We start from the raw sequence: 6,670 nt of genomic DNA, 5'->3' as shown, positions 1-6,670 counted from the left end.
TAATCCAAAGCCTCCCGTATATAAAAATGCAAAACCCTCTTTAACCCTATCCTTGTTGTATTTAAGGGTAAGGTGGGTTGGGTTTAGAACTGACATCTAGTTTCTCAGTATTTCTTGTTATGTGTAAGTAATGAACAAGTAATATAACACAAACAAACAACAAAAATTCCAATTATTTGATTAAGACATGAAATAAACACATAAAACTATCAATTGTATTTCACATAAAATTCAAAACATTAAATTCAACATCTAATACAGTAATACATAAAGTTTATATGATTTTTAACAATATGCATGTAGAGAGCCTAATATTGTACCCTACCTGTTCGTACCTGTATGGGTTGTGGATTTCCAAAACCCACCCGTCCCAAAATCTTAATACGCTGGTAGGGTGTATCGGCCTGTATCGAAGCTCATTTATCCACTTTTTTAGTTTTTTTTGTTCAATATGATTTAGAGGGGTCGATTTATGGCCTGTCTACCCTTTGAACTATGGCCCGACCCGAAACACCTCCTATAGGGGCGTATTGGGAAGCTCCCGATACAATACATATCAGTCGATATGGTCCGATATGTATTGAAATTTTGAACCTTGCATCGGGATAGGTACCCACAGGGTAGGGTAGAAATTGCCATCCCTAATTAGGGCAAAACAATTTGAAAATATTGAAGAATGACAAAATTTTATAAGATGTACAAATATATCTTAATTCTTAGGAAGTTAATATGATTATTATTAATATTTATAAATTTATTAATTTTAATAATCAATTGCTTTTAAAATTTAATAATAGGCATGCACTAAGACGAAAAATGTACGTCAAACTTTAGAGCTCATGTTAAATTGATTATAACAAGTAGTTGAAGCATGCCAAGGTTGTAGGCTTATTTTTCAACTTAGGTACTTGGATTCAAATCTCCTTTCTTCTATCTTTTGAGAACTATAAGATTCATTGGGTATTTGATATAAAGTTACTTGAGGATTTTAGTGGAATTAATGAGAGGAGAATGAATTAGTGATGTGATTTATTGTGAGTTGTGAGAGATTTAATGGGGATTAATTAAAGAAACAAATTTGGATTTGATTCTTTTTTTCTGCAAAATTTGGAATTGAATTAATGACTTAAATATAGATGTTAACGAGGAATCAATATAAGAGAGGATATGGATATACAAAATTGAATTTGAAAATCCTTGAAAATTAGGAGTGTATCTGCTGACTGCTGATATGTATCGTATTTTAAACCTTGTATCTTTTATATGTAGTATCATCATGGTGTTGACAACCAATCTGGATCTCCTACCCACATCCACCCACATAACATTATAGCTGTGCATTAGGAACATCTACATGGTAACATTTAGATTTCAGATATGAGATCTTCTCACTGTATGGCTGTAGTGATACGTGGCTAGGAGATCCATATACGTTAGACAACTGCCATTGCTGAATAGACTGATTTAATGAGTTAGGATCTCCTTCCAACAAAACACGATCCAACATCCTATGAACATAATCCGATACCACAAATCTCACCATGAGACTGGGACCCACCATAAAGTCCAAACTCTCATTTAATTTCTTTGCAACTTAGAAGGTAATATCGGTACTTTCGCTTCTTTGGCGCCTTCCATTGCATCCAAAAGTAAGATTATCATTCTTTTATGTATCAAGATTCCTTCCATTCTTTCCTATTTAGGTGTCAATTCTGATGCCATTGATTATATAATCGGTATGTCTTTTTTTTACTTCTATTTATATAAATATAACATAACACGATTTATGTAGTGGATCTCATATAATTGGGACAAGGCTTAGATGTGATTGTGTCATGGTTTGACGGGTTAACCGAGTGGTTAGATTGTTCTGACCAGGGTTTGAGATATTTATACAATACATTTGATACAGGGAATATCGTATATTTTTCCATGGTGACCGCCTGACTGGCATCGGGTATTGGTTGAATGTGTCCTGCTTGGTGCCTGTTGATGCTCGGATTGGCCGAGGTCAACACTGTCAATTCATCCCCAAGTCCAAGTAGACCTAAGGTACTGTAAGTCCAAGGACAGGCGTGGCAAAGGAGTGGAGTTTGTGGTCCATGGTCCGATATCTGTTGTATTTGGTACCTGAGGCGAATGAGAATCTCGGTATCAGTTCTACAGGGAAGGAGAACGTCAGAGGCTTCGGGTGAAGAGCCGAGGCGAGGACTCCAATGGTCAAGTTAGTAAGAGGGTATGAGATGGACGAGGTCTGAGGTGCGAACACCCAAACGAGGTCACAAGAGAGCAAGTAATCTCAAGAGTGAGCTAGAGAACTGGAGTATTCCTCCCTTTACCTGGAGGGGGTTGCCTCCTATTTATACTTGAGGTCGGACCTCGGATGGCCTGAACGCAGTCCGTACTAAGGGCACGATCATATGGGAGCGCCAGGTGAAGGTGCGTGACTGGGTCCGCGAGGCCTGCCAAGCCCAATCTAGCGTGCACCCTGATTGGTCCAGCGCGAGGTGTTGACTTCGGCTCTGCCCACGATCCGATTGGTTTCGCTCTATGCTTTGCTACCTGGCGCATGTAGGCTCGCCATTGGCCCATCCGGATGCGCCTACATCATTTTCCCCCCACTCCCTAGGTCGGGGTGGGAGTCCGAGATAGGAGGGGCCTCAGCTTCGGCCGAAGGGAGTGCATTGTCTCGTACCAGGAGGCACCGATGAACCTATGTACATCGTGGCCTGCGGTGGCGTCGGTATGCCTTTCCTTTGAACTACAAGGATGGCTGAGGCTCATGCAGGGCCTTGACTTGGCTGCACCTACAGAGGGGGGCCTTGGCTTCGGTTCCAAGTTTGCTGTAGCGTGAGGTGGGCGGAAGGGAGGTTGTCCCCTAGTCTTGTCAATGCTAGGTGCATCTCGCGAGGCCTCCGCTTCGGCTAAGGGTGCCGAGGAGGAAGCACAAGGGTACCCGAGCTGGTGACTTGGTCGCTTTGTGAGGGTCTCTTTATGCGGTGTCGTGGGTCATGAAGGAAGCGGTTTTCGGAGTTGGATATAGGTCACGCTGGCCGCGAGTCCCCAAATTGGTGAGTCGGGGGCCAAGCCCTCAACGGGTTGTTGAGTCATTGCCGCAGGGAGGATAGGACGTGGGTGAACTGGACCGCGCTTCTGCTAAGTCAACATGGTTGGGCTGACCAGTGAGTTGTGGTGAGGAGGTGCTTTAGTTCGCCAAGCGTCGTTTCGTCTACCTGAGGCAAGCCATGCGTGTCGGTCAGTGGATGGGTAGCAAAGGCGGTTGTTTGTCAGTCGTTGGATCCTGCGTGAGCTGGGCTATCCATTTTTCTTTAAATAGGGGCCTCGACTTCGGCCATCACTTATTCACTAGTGCCTTTGCTTCCAAGAGTTTCCTGCTTCACCAGCGCCCTCAATTTCAGTTGCTTGCCTTCATATCCGTCGTCCTCATATTCTTCATGTTGTTTGGTACAATTTCTTGTAGAGATGCCTATGGATGCCAAGATACTGCTACTAGAGGGCGCCTTGGCTAGGAAGAAGGGCCAGGTAGAGGGCACCTTGGGGGGGGGGTAGAATCTGAGGAGAGTGATCGTGGTGTCGCCCGCAAGGGTGGAGAGCGGGGTCCGCGCTCGCCAGGGGGACCCCATGTCCATAGACATAAGGAAGAATGTTGAGGATGATCGGCCAAGGAAGACTGGCCATAAAAGGCCAGCCGGGGTGCCACCAGCACCTCCTGCGAAGAGGCCTGCGTACAAGGACAGACTAACCGAGGGCGGTGTGCTGACCAAGAGGGGGGGGGGACGCTTGAGTCATCTCTACCATCCGTAGTGGGGCATCCATGAGGCGGACTCAATTGATACTGAGGGCGTTGACAGGGCCCTCGTTAAGGGGATGACCACTCTGGGGGACCGCTTAGACATGATGCAAACGGACCCCACTGCAATCATTGCCGAGGGGATGGACTTCTTGGCTGAGGTGAGTTTCCTTCTCTTTTTGGTTTGCTGCTTGCTAGATTCTACTGGCTTTATTGATGGTGTGCTTGGTGCAGGTTTGTCGCCACTATGTCGGGCTCGGTGATCGTGTCCGCCTCCTTCTCGAGCATGCGGCTCGGCTTGAGAAGAAGAATAAACAGCTTCAAGTGTGGGTGGCTTCGGCGGAGAGCAGCCGAGATGAGACCCTCATGTTGCTGAAGGAGGAGAAGCTGGTCTAGTTGAAGAGGTCTGAGGCTGAGGCTGAGGCAAAATACCGGGATGCTATCGCTATTTGGTAGTAGATGCCGGAGTACCAATAGTGCCTGGTGCACTATGGATCCACAGCCTACTTGGAGGGGATTGACGACACCAAGAAGGCTCTTTTGAAGATGGTGTCGGACTTCCCCATGGAACAGTTGTAGGTGCTCCCTAACTCTCTCACCCTCGAGGATAAGGATGAGGTTCCCACCGAGGTTGCAGATGCGGGCGTCTAGGATCCTACCATTTCTCCAACCGAGGGCGAGGCCTAGCTAACTTTAGTTCTTGTTTTTGTGTCTATTATAAATGTGTTCGACCTTAAGGGCAAAAAATTTTGTAAGTTGAACTGTGAAACGAGATGAGCATTTTTTCATATAATTTTGTGCCTGTCTAAAAGGGTCAAAAGTAAACAAAAAATAACCCAAAGTGGTTCATTAGACACTCGCTTTAGGAAATTAGCTTAACACACTTATTCCCTTAGGCTAGGCCGAGGTGGACCTCCGTGGTGATCAGGGTCACGTGCCATGGTGAACCGCAGGGACGGTTGGGGTTACTATCCTCTTTCCCTTGTCGTGTTGTCGTAGAGCCGAGGTGGCCACCTGCTGCTGAAGTCACCAAGTTGTGTATCTTGTGCCTTTTTGCGGTTGTGTTTCTTCTTGTGTTTCTTGTGTAGGGGTTGATGTGCCCTTCCGAGAGGTTCCAAGTTGCAAAAATTCATTGCTTAATAACCCATCTACTCAATCACCCAGGTGGGCCAGTGCCACTTCTCGAGCCTGGATGAGGACTCGCTTGTTTGGAAGGTCTCTTCGAAGCCGAAGCCAAAATCAAGGGCCTACTCGTCGGCCGTAGCCGAGTTCCAATAGGTTCCTTGTTAGAAGGGATAAGCAGGCGTGTGACCTCCAACGGGCCGTATGCCTTGGGCCGACGTCTGGTTTGGGTGTGTAACCTTGGCAAATGTTGTATATTGCGGCTAGGCAGTTGAGTGAGGTGGGAGACCTGGCGACTAGGCGTACGACCTTCGAGGGTCGTGTGCCTTGGATCGAGGTTCAGTTCGAGCGTGTAACCTTGGCCAAGGTTGTATGCTGTGGAAGGGCACTCGGTCGAGATGAGAACATATACGCTGAGGGTTTGAGTCATGGTTTCCTTCGTAGTGATGTATGTCTGTGCCTTAAAAAATTCTACCTTGGTTCTGGGCAGCGTCTTGGTGACAGAGCACTTAAGGGCCGACCTAGGGAGGAGGCCTTGAGTTGCTGCATTCATGGAAGTGTCACCTCGACTCTCCTTGACTTGTTAAAGTTCGTCCTTCACCGTGTCGAGTTGTGCTTGTATATTGATGATCTACTGGATGATGGGTACCTCGACTTCTTCTCGTTCTCCTCGGCAATGGGATGGGCCGGCTACGTCTCGGCTCCTACCTGGGGACACACCTCCTCGACACACCGAGCGAGGTGGTCCAATCGGTCTAGGACCACTTGGAATTGCTCATTGGTGACCAGGTTTGGGGCATTCCTGGTGTTTCATATCATGTTGAAGAAAGTCTTGATTGCAAGTTAGATTGAAGGAAGTCTTATCGATGTTCCCACAGATGGCGCAAATTGTAGATGCTTGGATTGGACATGGTCAACATTGTCAATTCATCCCCAAATCTAAGTAGACCCGAGGTACTAGAAGTCCAAGGACAAGCGTGGCCGAGGAGTGGAGTCCGAAATGAGGGAAATTTGTGGTCTGTGGTTCGATATTCGCTCTGTCCGGTACCCCTAGGTGGATGAGGATCCTGGTATTGGTTCTGCAGGGAAGGAGAATGCCAGAGGCCTCGGGTGAAGACCTAGGGCGAGGACTCCGATGGTCAAGTTAGTAAGAGGGTACGAGGTGGACAGGGTCTGAGGTGTGAACACCCAAACGAGGTCACAGGAGAGCAAGTAATTTCAAGAGTGAGATAAAGAGCTGGAGTATTCCTCCCTTTACTTGGAGGGGGTTGCCTCCTATTTATACTCGAGGCTACTAGGGGGTAGGTGACCTCGGATGGCTTGGTTGCAGTCCATACCGAGGGCCTGATCATTTGGGAGCACCAGGGGAGGGCACGCGATTGGCTCTGTGAGGCATGCCAAGCCCAGCCTAGCGTGCGCCTTGATTCATCTAGCGCGAGGTGCTGACATCGGCTCTACTCACAACCCGATTGGTTCTTCTCTGTGCTTCACCACCTGACACGTGTAGGCTCGCCTTTGGCCCAACCGGGTGCACCTATGTCAGTGCCAATTCCTTCCAAATGTGCCATCTGGTATGGTCCACGGTGTATCCAACTTGTTTGGTGGATAGGGACTGATGTTGACCATGTATTGGTGGAATGATTTATGTTTGCTGCTTTTACTTTTCCATTTTTTTTCTAATTTCAAGCCTTTTATTTTCATACCTAACGCTTGGGAGAGAGTTCTCATATGCAAGAA

The sequence above is a fragment of the Nelumbo lutea genome, chromosome 5 (assembly GCF_056320005.1).
Source record: "Nelumbo lutea isolate HS-2025 chromosome 5, American lotus-T2T, whole genome shotgun sequence".
Taxonomy (NCBI): domain Eukaryota; kingdom Viridiplantae; phylum Streptophyta; class Magnoliopsida; order Proteales; family Nelumbonaceae; genus Nelumbo; species Nelumbo lutea.
Note: the sequence above shows the minus strand (reverse complement) of the source record.